The 16,316-nt window shown below is 39.9% G+C and overlaps 1 pseudogene; it reads left to right on the plus strand.

Annotated features, from left to right (window-relative positions):
* Positions 1-210: 210 nt before the first annotated feature.
* Positions 211-12,321, plus strand: LOC101138044 (proteasome activator complex subunit 2-like; annotated as a pseudogene).
* Positions 12,322-16,316: the final 3,995 nt, after the last annotated feature.

Below are 16,316 nucleotides of genomic sequence, written 5' to 3' on the forward strand. Positions count from 1 at the left end.
ATCACTTCTGTTAATGAATTTGGTCAGCCTCTTGCCAAACTCACTGTGTTTAAGATGTCAGTCATCACCTTCTGTATCAGTTTGTTCTTGTACTGCTATAAAGAAATACCTGAGACTGGATAATTTTTAAAGAAAAGAGGTTTAATTGGCTGACAGTTTTGCAGGGTGTACAGGAGGCATGACTGGGGAGGACTCAGGAAGCTTACAATCATGGCAGAAGGCAAAGAGGAGGCAGGCACTTCTTACAAGGCTAGAGCAGGAGGAAAAGAGAGTGAGTTGGGGTAGGGGTCATACACTTTTATACAACCACATCTCATGAGAACTCACTCACTATCATGAAAACAGCAAGGGGGATGTCTGCCCCTATGATCCAATCACCTTCTACCAGGCCCTTCCCCCAACACTGGGGATTACAATTCAACATGAGATTTGGGCAGGGACACAAATCCAAACCATATCACCTTCCTACTCACACTTCCTGAGGGGATATACCATGCTGAGAGCTCTTATCCCTCCATGGTCAAGACCATCAGTGCCCCCACCAGTGGCCACCAACCTCAGGTATACCCATTCATAATCAACTACAGATGATTTTTTTCATATCTCTCAAAAAGATGAGCTAGATCTATTAAATTCTTCTCTCAAGAATTTGAACTTGGGAACTCAAGACACTTGGATGGTTAGGAACGTAGCTATAATGAAAGGGTACAAGGCAGCATTTAAAATTTAAGTAACAATCTGTGAGTTCCCCCAATGGAAGGAGTTGGAGAAAATAGCAGTCATCGACAGCGCCACAGGATTGCATATCTGGAGTTGTGCTGCAGGGGGGCGCCATTCACATAGGACACCTGTGACCGGCGCGTCGTGAAGCAGTGCAATGCAGCAGCCCTGATCGTCTTGCTTCCTGGCATCTTTCTGTTCCAGTTCTAATTGCTATATATCTCTATCAGTGGCTAAACTTTGCTGGGCATTAGAATGTTTTCAAAAGTCTTGATTTCCAAGTCACATTCCAGACTGATTAATTCAGAATCTCTGGGGTGACAACTGGATCTCAGTAGTTTTTTAAGAAACTCCTCAGGTGAGGTCAATGTGTCACCAAGTTTGAAAATCACTGATAGTCCTTTCCCCGTTTTTGGAAGTCATTTGAGCAGGTCTCTGTTGCAACCGGTAGATCCTTATGCATCACCCTTCCCAAAGGGACTTTGACACTTCTGTGTGTAAGATTTTCCCCCGAGCCTGAAAGCTTAAAGAGATAAATAACTCCTCCTTTCTCAGGCCCAGTCCCAAGCCGCAAGGCTACTTTTGCCAGTAGCGTGCCCCAGCAAGATAGCAGAAGCAGGAAAAGAGCCACTGGAAGACACTTACCCAGGCGGAAAGACACGTACACCTGAAGATCGAAAAAGAGGCCATCCGGGTACAATGTAGCAGTTACTTCAGACTAGGACACTTCCTGTTTACAGGAGACTCTAAAGCCTTTGCCCTGTCCTCACTTGGGGCTGAGGCCTAGTCAGCCCCCCTGCACCCAGGCGCTCATTAAAACAGCATGTTACTCCACACCGCCTCGTGTTATCTTTTGGCGCGCTCTTGGGGTTCAAACCGATACAAGAACCTTACACTGTGGTGTTCTGGATGGTAGGATATCATCTATGACAGTCTTTTAATTGACCAGCTGTCATAATTCTTATCTAGCAAACTCTCCTGCATTTTGTCTGACATTGTAAATAGTGAGGTAAATAGTGAGGTACATTGCTGGCCAATTTCATGTGCTATTTGAATACCTTTTTGCATGAAAATAAGAATTATGTAAAACAGAATCTTGTTTCTGTTCATCCTTCCTGCCCCATTCCCTTTGGTGCTTCTGTGGATGGGATAAGTCATTCTCGGCTACAACTGGACCGGAGAGTTTCTTTTAAAATACACAACAAAAGTTGATTGTGCATTTTTTCTTCTGGCATTTCTTCATATTGGTTTCAGCCTGCTCATTTTCTACCATGTTTTTTCCCCTCTGCCTGGATATAAACTTTCCTGTTCCAGCAGCTGCTGGCAGATGCCTGTAGTTTATAAAATAGTACAAAAGATGTAAGAACTATATCTGAGAATGGCTACTTTTAATGACAAATTGATTTGTGCTCTGGATAATTTTTTTTATTAAATGGGCACAGAGGAACAGGCTTTTCTGCCCACTAGGTGACTTACTCCTCTGTTTGCTGGAAGAATCATTGATCATCTGCTGTTATTAGCAGTATCCACCTAACCCAGCACCTGAGTGCAACTTTTAGAGATGAGGTTAAATAATCTGATTCCGGAGAGACAAATCGTTTAGGGTCAATAGTGACAGATAGGACCTATTTTAATCTGATTCCAGAGAGACAAATTGTTTAGGATCAATAGTGACAGATAGGACCTGTTTCCAGCCAGAAACCACCATTGTGATTTCCTCAGTCCTCCCTTGAAAAAGTAACAAAGAGCAAACATGAACTAAGCATTTTCCAGTCAGATTTGTAGAGCTGGGCTTATTTACAGCGTTCCAAGTTCCAGTCTGCAATGAACATTAATAATTCTTGATTTCTTTAGTGAGTCCAGTGCCCTTCTTTAGTGAGTCCAATGTCCATTTGAACCACAGGAGATGTCAGCCACAGGAGAGACTGTAAGAAGGTCGGGCCAAACATTTTAGAGATGAAAGAGAAATGCTCACCAGTGTTAGAACACTCCCAGCTCTTTCTATCTTTGCTTTTCCACCTGCTCTTCTTCCCTGCCTGGTGAACTCATCCTCATCCTTCAAGGTCCAGCTCAAGAGATACTTCTGTGAAGGTTCCTCTGACTTCTCATATCGGGAGATGTGAGCCCTGGACATAATGTTATTGTGTTTATTGTTCTCTTGAGGTCACTTAGCCATGGCCTAGCTTTCTCACTAGACTAAAAACCCCTTAAGGTGAGACTGTCTCTCTTATTTGCCCCTCTCTCACAGCCTATAGAAGTTCCTGATGGCACATAGCTTGTACTCAATCAATAGATGGTGAATTCAGAAGCCTATGTAAATAACACTGGGGGGATAGACAGGAATCAGCATTTCTTAAGGATGCCCCATGTGTCCAGCACTTGCGCATATTATCTCATTAAATCTTCTCAACGACCTTCCAAGATAAATATAAATATGAGTATTGGGACTCAGAAGTAGTAAGGATCTTAATAAGACCCTTAGGTAATAAGAGACAGGGCTGAAAGTCAAACCTGGATCTCTTTGACTCCCAATCACATTCTCTCTCCACTCCACGATAAGCTGAGTTACCTTAAAAGCTTCCTGTAAAAGAGAACAATATATTCATTTGCCTTAAATAGAACATGCTAACGAGCACAAATCACTTCATTTGGAAATTGCCATTCTGAAGATATTAACTTAATTTTAGTCTCTCATATGCAAAACTTTTGAAGAGTGTAAGTATCCTTAAGTGCACAGGGAAGTGGTTCTTTCAGGAAAAATTTGAGTATGGCCCATGCACATATTCAGTGTCATCATTAAATTAAAAGTATTAAGTGGTTTCATTAGATAGGAATCCATGTCATGGTAAGTTTCTTTCAGAGGACCAGTTTAGAAATGCAGCCCAGAATGTGTCAGCACCTCTCAAAAGGAGAAACATCCTACAGTAATAATAACAAAGTGATCTCAACCTAGCAAAGATTATAATAGAATAGCCCCATTTATAGATAAACTTAGATTTTAGAGAAGGAAGGTGAGGAGGAGTAGGAGTCACCTTTCATCAGCACTTACTATGTGCCAGGGACTGTGCTAAGTATTACTGGCCTCAGCTTGATTCCCTGCAAGAACTCCATGACATAGACACTTATCCTCATTTTGAGTATAAAGAAGCAGGGGTTTAGGGAGGTTAAATGACTTCTCTTAGTCCCACTGCTTGTAAATGACTCTTGCAGTCTTAGACTGACACCAAAATTTAAGCTTCTCTACTAACACCAAAAGACAGTAAAAATAGTGGGGGTGTTAACTGTGACAGCCCTTTTAAAAGACATTGTCAGCATCTATGAAAATTTAAATGTGCATACCCTACAACTCAAAAATTCTACTTCTTAGTGTTAGCTCAAGAAAAATTCTTGCACATGTGTACAAAATTGTTTGTGATAGCAGAAAACTGGAAACAATTTTTAGGTTTATGTCCTTCCAAAGGAAAATCACTTTAAAAAGTGATACTGTATCCATGCTATGGAATAGTGCATACCTGTCAAGTTCTCAAAGACATAATGTTGCTGTAGAGGTAGCAGATGGTAGTATGATACAATAAAATGCTACACAAAATCCACACCTTAAAACATTAGCATATATGCATATATGTATATTTGCAAAATTGATGGAAAGAGAATGGAAGGATACAGACCAATCTAATAGCAGTGGTTACCTTCATCGTTGGGGTGGGAAATGGACCAGGATTGCAGGGAGTGGGCAAAGGGAAGTTGAGCCTTATTTGTAATGCAAAATGAATGCTTACCTCCTCCTTTTCTCCCTCTCTTCCTCCTGGTTCAGTTTCAAACCTCATTCTACCATGAGCATATCTGATTGGCAGACTCTAACCCATATCCAGAAGCCTAACTACAAGGAAGTCTGGAAATGTCAGTTTTAGCTTTCTACCCTCCCCTTGCTATCATAGAAATGGGTTGGGCTGCATGCTGAGCTCTCAATACACACAATAATAATTCAGGCAATAAATACTTTGGCCAAATTTCCAAATAAAATCAGGTTAAAGGAAAATGATAGAATTGTGAATCACATGGATTTTTATATAACTTCTTTCTCTATGAAGTCAACTATAATCTGAAACTGCAATGGTATAAGCACACAGGAGAAAGAAGCCATGCAAAAGATCTTGAACTTTTATGAACTCTGACATTTCTGTTATCCTCCCCAGGGTGCTACTCCTCTATCTAACCTGTTGAAAGACAGCCCCATGAAAGAAGCATCTATTTGGTGCTATTATAAGTGAATTGTTTTCATACTTCATTTAAGTTATTTAAAAATGTATCTAGAAATGCAACTGATTTTTGTGCATCAGCTTTGTATCCTGCCACTTTCTTGAAATTGTTTATTAGCCCTAGCAGTTTTTTGGTGGAATCTTTTGGGATTTCTACAGATAAAATTATATCATCTGTGAATAGAGATCACGTGACTTCTTCCTTTCCAATTTGTATGCCTTCAGTTTAATTTAATTTTTGTCTAATTGCTCTGACTAGAACTCCCAGTATTATGTTGAATAGTAATGGTGAGAGTGGGTATCCTTGTCTTATTCTTTATCTTAGATGAAAAGCCTTCAGTCTTTTCCTATTGAGTATGATGGTCTACAGCCATACCACCCTGAACACGCCCAATCTCATCTGATCTCAGAAGCTAAGAAGGGTCAGGCCTGGTTAGTACTTGGATGGGAGTATGATGTTAGCTGTGGGCTTTTCATATATGGATTTTATTATATTGTTTATTATATATATTGAAGGTAGTTTTCTTCTCTTCCTAGTTTATTCAGTGTTATTATCATAAAAGGGCATTGAATTTTGTCAAATGCTTTTTCTGAATTGATTGAGATGATAATGTGATTTTGTCCTTCAATTTGTTAATGTGGTATATTTCATTGATTGATTTTTATATGGTGAACCATCCTTGCATTCCAGGTATAAGTGCCACTTAGTCATGGTGCATGACCCTTTTAATGTGCTGTTGAATTCAGTTTACTGGTATTTTGTTGAGGATTTTTGCACTGATATTCATCAAGAATGTTAGTCTGTAATTTTCTTTTCTTGTTTTTAATATCTTTGTCCACAGTGTCACAGTAATACTAGTCTAATATAATGAGTTTGGAAGTGTTACCTCCTCTTCAGTTCTTTAGAAGAGTTTGAGAAGGATTGATAAGTTTTAAAGAATGTATGGTAGAATTCTTCAGTGAAGCCATTAGTCCTGGGTTTGTTTGTTTGTTTGGAGGTTTGGAGGTTTTTGACTAGTGCTTCAATCTCCTTACTAGTTATAAGCCTGTCCAGATATTTTATTTCTTCAGGATTCAGTCTTGGTAGGTTGTGTCTAGCAATTTATCCATTTCTGCTAGGTTATACAACTTATTGGGTGTAATTGTTCATAGTAGTCTTGTAATCCTTTTAACTTTTGTGATATCAGTTGTAATGCTTTCTCTTTCGTTTCTAGTTGTATCTATTTGAGTCTTTTCTTTTTTCTTAGTCAACTAATCATTTGTCAATTTTGTTGATCTTAAAAAAACTCAGTTTCATTGGTTTTTCTACTGTTTTGCTATTTTCTATCTCATTTATCTCTACTTTAATCTAATTATCTCCTTTCTTCTAACTTAGGTTTAGTTTGTTCTTTTTCTAGTTTCATGAGGTGGAAGTTTAGGTTATTAACTTGAACCCTTTTTTTAATGTAAACATTTATCACTATAAACTCCCTTCTTAGTAGAGCTTTTCCTGCATCCTATAAGTTTTGGCATGTTGTATTTTCATTTTTATTTGGCTCCAGATATTTTCTAAATTCTCTTCTGATTTCTTCTTTGATCTATTGGTTGTTTGACAGTGTATTGCCAAATTTCCACATTTATAGATTTTTCTGTTTTCCTTCTGCTATTGATTAATTTTATTTCATTGTGGTAAGAGAAAAATACTTTGTATAATTTTATGTCTTTATTTCTGCGGATGTTTGCTTCATATGGGTTCTCTGCTGCTAGGTGGCTATACATTAATAATTGTTATATCTTACTGGTGAGTCGGCCCTTTAATCTTTATATAATGTCCTTCTTCATCTCTTGTGAGTTTTTTCTTAAAGTCTATTTTGTCTAGTGTAAGTATGGCCACCTCTGCTCTCTCTAGGTTCTCATTATATGGAATATATTTTCCCACTCTTTTAGCCTATGTGTGTTCTTAGATCTAAAGTGAGTCTCTTGAAGACAGCATATGGTGGGATCTTGTTTTTTATCCATTAAGCCTATCAATGTCTTTTAATTGGTGCATTTAATCTGCTTACATTTAAAGTAATTACTGATAGGGAAGGATATACTATTACCATTTTGTTAAATCATTTTCTGTCTGTCTTATAGCTTTTTTGTACTTCTTTTCATCTCTTGCTTATTTCCTTTGCATTTTGTTGATTTGTTGTTATTGTTAACCCAAAATATCTGAGACAGGTCTCAGTCAATTTAGAAAGTTTATTTTGCCAAGGTTAAGGATGTGCCTGTGACACAGCCTCAGGAGGTCCTAACGACATGTGCCCAAGGCGTTCAGTGTACAGCTTGCTTTTATACATTTCAGGGAGACATGAGACATCAATCAATATGTATAAGATGTACATTGGTTCATTCCACTAGGGCAGAACAACTAGAAGTGGGAGCTTCTAGGTCACATGTAGATAAGAGACAAAAGGTTGCATTCTTTTGAGTCCTTGATCAGCCTTCCACTGAATATCCAATTTAGTCTGGCTCAGTGAATCTGCATTTTTACATAAACAATAGGGCAGAAGAAGCAATCGGATATGCATTTGCCTCAGGGATGCAGCCTTGGAGGGATGACTTTGAGTTCTGTCCTTTGTCCATAAGGAATTTCCTTATGGGCAAATTGTGAGAGAGGTATGTAGCTTCTTACCTTTGTAGCTATCTTATTTAGAAATAAAATAGGAGGCAGGTTTGCCTGACATAATTCCCAGCTTGACTTTTCCCTTGGCTTGGTGATTTTTGGGGTCTTAAGATTTATTTTCCTTTCACACTGTAGTGTCATGTTTGAGTCCCTTCTCATTACCTTTTGTGTATACTCTATAAATATTTTCTTTGTGGTTACAAATGCAATTACATAAACCATCTTAAAGTTATAACAATCTATTTTACATTGATAAACTCATTTGCATATATGATCATGTAAAAAAAATTACTGCATTACATTTCTGTCCCCTTTTATGTTGTGGATGACACAAAATACCTTTTTATATTATATATCCATTAACATATTTATAATTATATTTTTGCTTGCTAAAAATTATTCTATACCAGTGATAAAAACTTCAGCCAAATTAAATTTGAAGGAGTTTAATTGAGCAATGAACAATTCATGAATTGGGCAGCTTTCAGAATCATAGCAGATTCACAGAGACTCCAGTGCAGCCATGTGGTGGAAGAAGATTTATAGACAAAAAAAAAAAAGGAAATGATGTACAGAAATCGGCAGTGAGGTACAGAGTGGCTGGATTTGTTACAGCTCAGCGTATGCCTTATTTGAACACAGTTTGAACACTCAGTAGTATATGAATGGCTGAAGTATGGCCACTGGGATTGGCCAAGACTTAACTATCATTACAACTGCATACCACTAACTTAGGTTTACAATTGTGTCTGTCTATTAAGCTAGGTTATAGTTCATCCACAAGGACTCAAATGTAAAAGTACAGAGTCCTTCTCAGGCTATATTTAGTTTGCTTTCACACCAGATTTATAAGTGATTTACTCAACTGTATAATAATACTATGGGATTCTATATATCTCTATATATTTACCATTACCAGGGAATTTAACATTTTCATAGGGCTTTTTGCAGCTGTTTATCACTCTTTTGTATCAATTTGTAGGACTTCCTTTTGCATTTTTTATAGGGTAAGGCAAGTGGTTACGGATTCCCTCAGCTTTTGTTTATCTGAGAAGGTCTTTATTTCTCCTTCAGTTTTGAAGGACAGCTTTGTCAGACACAGTATTTTTAGTTGGCAGGGTTTTTTTCTTTTGGTACGTTGAATATATTACCCCACTCTCTTCTAGTTTGCAAGGTTTCCGCTTGGAAATCTGCTGATAATATTGGTGCTCCCTCGTACATCATGAGTACTTTTCTCCTGATGCTTTCAAAATTCTGTCTTTATCTGTGACTTTTGAAAATTTGATTGTGATGAATGTCAGTGTAGATTTATTCTGTTTGGAGTTCTTTGAGCTTCTTGAATTTGCACATTCATTTCTCTAATAGATTTGGAAAACAGGGGGCCACCATTTTTTCAAATAGATTCTCTACCCCTTTTTCTTTTTCTTATCCTTTTGGAACTCCCGTAATGCACATGTTATTCTACCTGATGGTGTCTCAGAAATCTCTTAGACTCTCTTCATTGTTCTTTTGTTGTTGTTGTTGTTGTTCTGCCTTTTAAAAGTTTTCTATCTTCAAGTTTGTTGATTGTTTCTTCTGCCTAGTCAAGCCTGCTGTTGAGACCATCTAGTAAATTTTTCAATTCAATTATTGTATTCCAGGATTTCTGTTTTATTCTTCTTCATAAATTCTCTTTATTGATATTTTCACATTGTTCATGCATTTCTTTTCTAAGTTTGTTTAGTTGTCAGTCCGTGCTCTCTTTTTATTCATTGAGCATCCTGAAGATAGTAATTTTGAATTGTCTGGCAATTTACATATCTCTGTTTCTTTAAAGTCAGTTTCTGGAGATTTAACTTGTTCCTTTAAAAGTGTCATGGTTCTCTGTCTTTGCATGTTTTGTTGTTTTGTTGCTGCGGTTTCAGCATTTTAAGAATCAGCCAACTCTCCTATGATCTGGTTTTATACATACAGGAATTTCTCCAGTCAGCCAGGCTAGAAATTCTGGAAACTTCTCAAGCATTTTCTGGGTATAAGTCTTTCCTCGGCTTGTGGGTGTAATCTGTTTGAAGAGGTTTCCCAACATCTATTCAGGAACTCTCCCTGGTGTTTGTCTGTGATACTGCAGCCTCTCTGGTGCTATAGTAAATAGTGGTACTGGAGCTCCACCCAGTGTCTATCTTTGGTACTACTGACTCTGGTGCATAGTTGATCATTGTTCTTGGCGATCATTAGGTGCCCTATTCCAGTCAGTGCAGTCTCAGGCACACAAGAGTCCCTTGGGCAGCATCTCTAAAAATCAGGAGGTCTGATACCCCTTCCACTCCTTTCTCACCTCAAGGAGAAGACAAGAGTTGAGGGTTTCCTCCCAATCACATGTTGGAGTGGGAGGGATGTTCTGGTGAGAAAGAATGGAGAATGTCACAGGTTTTTCTACTGGGCTTCAATGTGGTTGGCTTCATGATCAGTATAAGAACCTTTTAACTGACTTTTGGTTTTCTTACAGAGGCATTTGGTCTGATTGTTGTTGCTAATTTTGTGTCCCATGGGAGAAGAAGAGACTAAGGCTTTCTGTCCTGCCCTTTTCGTGATGTTTCTCCTCTGATTTTTATAATCAGAAGCACAGAAAAAAAAAAAAAAAAGAAACACGCACACTTTTTCTTTCTTATGATCTTCATCTTCCACTACTTTTGACGCCAATGGTTTGAGTTCGATTTCTTTTTTAAGACAAAAATTTATGTTACCAACTACCTGTTTCCATCTTGTTCTTCACATCTGAAGTCATTTTGCTTCTGTTGAGGGTAGCTTGATTCTTCCCTCCCACTCCTCACCCCTGCACCAGGGAACGATCAGGCTGTTAGAACTTCGAGATGGAAGGTTTTCAGGTGCTCAACGTTAACCCCACTGCCAAAGGCCATGGATGGGTGGTGGGAGGGCATATTTGGAGCAGAGCTCTATGCAGAAGCATGGTCTGAACCCCACAGATACCTATGTCACCTTCCCTGTCAGGAGATATCCAGTGCTATCCAGCTGAGTTCCCAATTACTAGCTTCAAACGCCACCCAAGAATCATTAAGTAGATCAACTAGTGAGATGGTATGAGCTGGGATCACTATGAGACTGCCTCCCCTCAAGGATACTCATGGATCCCCCCATTACCCACAGGTCTACTCTGCTACTATCATTTAAGGTCACTAGGACAGATCCACTGCAATCTGGGAATTCACGCCTACTTGGTCATTGTGAATTTGACCTTTCTGAATCAAAATCCCAGTTCATAGTTAGACATTTTGTGTTCCTATTTTGAGTTTACATAGTTTGACGATTAATTTTAGGTATTAACTTGACTGAGCCAAAGGATGCCCAGAGAGCTGGTAAACATTATTTCTGGGTATATGTGTGAGGGTATTTCCAGAAGAGTTTCATATTTGAACTGATGAACCAAGTAAAGCAGATCCAAACCACTGAGGGCCTGAATCATCAGAAAGGTGGAAGGAGGAAAAAATCACCCTCTGCTTGAGCTGAGACATCCATCTTCTCCTGTCAGTGCTCCTGGTTCTCGAGTTTTTGGATTCAGGTTAGGACTTACGTCATCACCCCACTTCCCACTGGTTCTCAGGCCTTTGAACCCAGACTGAATTACACACTGGCTTTCCTTGTTCTCTAGCTTGCAGACAATAGATTGTAGGAATTCTCTGCCTCCATAACTTTGTGAGCCTATTCCTATGATAAATCTCCTCTTATATTTATGTCTATTTATCTATCTGTATATCTATAGATATATATCTTATTGGTTCTGTTTTTCTGGAGAACCCTGATGAATACAAATATTATAGTATCCTAGTACCAGAGCAGTGAGCTCCTTGCAAATTAGAGTCAGAAGGATGTGTTGTCACTGGCAGACATTTCCAGGGGTATCAAGAATACCCCTGTTAGAGACCAGAGATCTAGCAACTGAAGCAGCACGGCCAAGCCATGTAGGGTGCGCCTGAGCGGGGAAGCCCGCAAACAGGTGGAGGTCTTCCTTCCTTTTCCAGGAGGCTGAGGAATTCCTCTACAGATTCTTGCCACAGAAAATCACATACCTGAATCAGCTCTTGCGAGAGGGCTCCCTCAATGTGGCTAACCTGACTTCCCTCCGGGCCCCACTGGATATCCTCAACCCAGACCCTCCACCCAAGGATAATGAGATGGAAACAGATAAGTAGGAGAAGAAAGAAGTCCCTAAGTGTGTGGATTTCTCCCTGGGAATGAGAAAGTCTTGTCCCTGCTTGCCCTGGTTAAGCCAGAAGTCTGGACTTTCAAAGAGAAATTCATTCTGGTGATTACATGGATCCAGCACCTAATCCCCAAGATTGAAGATGGAAATGATTTTGGGGTAGCAATCCAGGAGAAGGTGCTGGAGAGGGTGAATGCTGTCAAGACCAAAGTGGAAGCTTTCCAGACAACCATTTCCAAGTAATTCTCAGAATGTGGGGATGCTGCGGCCAAGGCCTCCGAGGAGACTCATATAATGGATTACCGGGCCTTGGTGCGTGAGCGAGATGAGGCAGCCTATGGGGAGCTCAGGGCCATGGTGCTGGACCTGATGGCCTTCTATGCTGAGCTTTATCATATCATCAACAGCAACCTGGAGAAAATTGTCAACCCAAAGGGTGAAGAGAAGCCATCTATGTACTGAACTCAGGACTAGAAGGAAAATAAATGATCTATATGTTGTGTAGGAAAAAAAAAAAAAAAGAATACCCCTGTTAGTGACAAGGAATTGTTGATTGGGCAGCTACAGAATGTAGCACCCTCTGGAAGCCTAGGCCCAGATGGAAAGAGCAGGAGGACAAGCACACTAAGGAACAAGACATATTGAGTTTACAAATGAGAACACATGAGGCATTGAGCCCTGACAGGGAGGCACTTGTAAGGTAAAAACTGCCACATGCATTCAGGTGGGCGCCCAGTGTGAATAGTAAGCCTATCGGCTGCCTGTGGTGCTTCTAGTCCCTGTCTGAGCTTAGCACCTTAATTAGATGCATATTAGCCCTGGAGGTTGCCAAGACCACAGAGAGGAAGCTGTGTTGAAGACGGGGAGAATTAACACAGACTTTCTGAGGAGCTTCTGTCTGTTGCCTGGAACAGTCAGGACATCTGAAGGTTGTCAGCTTAATGTCCCCTGCCAGCAAGGAAGGGCTACTATCCAGCAGCTAGTGAGGCACGCTAACTGCAGGACCTGGGCAAGAATAACTGAGCCCGACATGTTTGTGCTCAACCAGAAGAAAACACATCAGCTCAAGAAGGGGCGGCTGCAGAGGTAGAGTCACTGTGGCAGGTACCCCTTCTGTCCATGAAACAATGGAGAGGAAAGGCTCACTTGTGGTACAGACTAGACTAAAAGCTCTACTGCCTACTATTAAGTTCCCAGAAAGCAGAGACTGTGTGTGTGTGTGTGTGTGTGTGTGTGTGTGTGTGTGTGTGTATAACCACTGTGTCTGCAGTCCCAAGACAGTATCTGAAACATTACAGATACTCAGAAAATATTAGTTGTCCTGCGGGAGAAACAAATGGAGTGGAAAACTACAGGGTAGAAAATCTGCAAGTGAGCATGGACCATGTCTTACTTACCTCTATTCTGTGTGATCCAGATTCCAGGCCTTTCTGAGTATGTGACTTTGGATAATTTACAACTTCTCAGAACTTTTTTTTTTTTTTTGGTTTTCATTTTATTTAGTTTTGTTTTCATCTGAAAGGTGAAGATTATACTTATCTGGTTCTTGAAAAGATTAAATGAGATAATATATATTGAAGTGATTTGTAAACTGTGGAGTGCTATAATAAATGTTAGCCTTTGCTGTTTTTTTGATGATGGTGATGACAAAGATAACAATGATAATGAAGGGTTTCTTTTAGAAAAAATGGTTTGAAATGGTGAGTGAACTTTACAGATGTTCAGCTGTGGAACAGGGGTATCTGTGCTGACAGGAAAAAAAAGAGTGCACAGAAGAGAGGCCCCAAAGCAGGATTTTGTTCACGTGGCTTGTGTAATTAGTTATCCTTTATGTGTGTTAGTTTTGAACTGCAGATCAGAGAAATCCATCTAAGGCAAGGACTGTCTTTTGCTTTTTTTTTCCCCACACACACACTACATGGTATACTGTTTATAGCAAGCAGTAAACATTTGTCGGGGGAAAAAATGAATGAATGATTTGATGAAGGGTGACAGAGCTACAGCAGCTAGAGAGAAACAAGAATATTAGTTGAGCAGAGATTGTTCTCTGGAAGTAATTTGTTCAGGCAGAATCAAAACTCATCTTGACACTTCCTGATTTTAAAACTCTGAGGCTCTTTATCACTCAAAAATAAAACCCAAGCACATTAGTAGGGCATAGAAAGTCCTTCATAAGCTGGATCCAACCTTTCTCTCTGGTCTCATCTCCCATTACACCATCTCCCCAAACCCCAGTTCTTCCACAGTTGTCTTAACTCATCCTATCTTCTAATGGTGCTGAACTTCTTAGAGTCCCTGAGATATGCTAGGTCTTTTCACTAGCTGTTTCCTCTCCCTGGAAAAGTTCTATGCATCTTTCAGGCTATAGCATCAATGCTTCCTGCTGTGAAAGTGTTCCCTGATGTCCCCAGGCATTTATCATAGAACAAGTATTTCCTTTGCACCCACTATGAATTAGACCCTGTTCTAGGTCCTAGACATAGCAGTGAACAAATCAGGCTAAGTCTCTTCCCTCATGGAGTATTTATTCTAATGGAGGGGACTAAAAATGAAAGAAAGACAATATATACGATGTTAGGGAATGGCATAAATGAAGAGGATGGAAATCTGGGGAAGAGGATGAGGGAGCCATCTTATTTATGTAAACTATGTTGTATTAGCAGAACAGACTAGGTTATGTTGCAATAGCAAACAATTCTCTAAAATCTAAGTAGTTTATAACAACAAAGATTTGCCTCTAGCTCATGCTTCATGACCACTGAAGGTCAGCTGAGGCTTAGCCCCACTCCAGAAATAAGCCTGAGCAAACATTTCTAGTTGCCCCAGCAGAGACTAAAGAAAATGAAGCAAAGCATGCACCAGCTGTTAAAGGTTTTACCTGAAAATGGCACATCACATCTGCTCACATTTCTTTAGCCAAAATGAGTCACATGGCCACACCTGCATTCAACAGGACATGGAAGAGCAATTCTACTATTTGCCCGAGAGGCAAGAGAACCAAACGTGTATGAATAGCCCTAATGATTGCTATACACATAATCAAGGAAGTCCTTTCTGATAAAGAGACATTTGAACAGAAACCTCGAGAGAGTGAGGAGTTAGCTGGTAGATAGAAGATGGGACTCATTTCTCTGGCTTCCCATCCCAAACAGCTTAGGGTCATCCTTGATGCTTTCTCTGCCTTTCACAACCCACGCACAACCCATCAGCAAATCCCATTGGCTAGACCTTTATAATGGTCCCGATTTGACCACTGCTCACTGCCTCCTCCTCCACCTCTGGTCCAAGCCTCATCATCTCCCTCTGGGTGATTGCAGTAGCCTCCTAACTTCTGGCTGCTTCTGCCTGTACCCCCTGCTGGCTCTCTCCTCACCACAGCCAGGGGATCCTTTTCAAATTTCAGTCAGATCATGACGCTTCCCTGCCCAAACTTTCCTATGGCTTCCCATCTTTCTCAGAGTAAAAGCCACAGTCCTCACTGGGCCTCACACAGTCCATACCCCACCTGCCCAGCCCCAACTCTGAAATCTCGTTGACCTCATCCACTGCTCTCTCTCTCACTCACTCTGCTTCAGCCACGCTGGTCTCTGTGGTTTATTCGTTCAGTTTGGTCAATAAGTATTTGAGTGCCTGTTCTGTGCTAGGCACCACTCTCAGGACTAGAAATATAATGGTGAAGATATAACCAAAAACATACACCTATGCCATATTGTAATTAGTCTACTTAAACCACTGTCTCCCACATGACACTATTATGTCTGTTTTCGTCTATGTATCTTTGTGCCTAGCACTATGCTTGGCAAGTAAGTGAGCGGAGAATGAAAAGATGGAGATGGATGGATGGATGGATAGATAGACAGACAGACAGACAGACAGACTTCACCTTTGCTGGAACTGAGGCATGTGCTGTGAGGTTCTCCCAGGTAGTATATAACAGCCTCTAACAGCTGCATGGAAAATCTGGTAGCAGAGGCCCAGGATTTCTGGCTTCGATCATCATTTTTAGGGAGACTATAAAAATGAACAGAAGACTTTCTTACTTGAAAAACATAGATTCCAAGTCTAAAACAATTTAATCTTCCTACATGAGTCAACCCTTGGAAAGAAACAGACTCAGGTGGTAAACCGCAGGCCATTTACATACCCCATGGTTTGACTTTTACTTTAAGGAGAGGAAAGATGGGTTGATGAGGTCATAAATAAAAGTAATATATTACCCATAATATTAGAGAAGAATATACTAGGGTTCTTTAAGGCTCTGTTTAAGCTAGTAAATTTTCTGCCTAAAGTGTGTGGTATAAAATCCTCAGATGTGAATACACAGTTTTTCCACTTCCACCCATGTCGATTTCAGAGATTTCAAATTAATAGAGTGTGTTCCTCAATCAAGTTCATCTAAAACGCAGGTTGTAACTTTTGCTGCTAAGAGAAATGCTAATATTTAATGTAAATGAGAAAAACAGTTCATCCAGAAGATATCAAAAAGATCTTT

Source organism: Gorilla gorilla, chromosome 14 (assembly GCF_029281585.2).
Source record: "Gorilla gorilla gorilla isolate KB3781 chromosome 14, NHGRI_mGorGor1-v2.1_pri, whole genome shotgun sequence".
Lineage (NCBI taxonomy): Eukaryota > Metazoa > Chordata > Mammalia > Primates > Hominidae > Gorilla > Gorilla gorilla.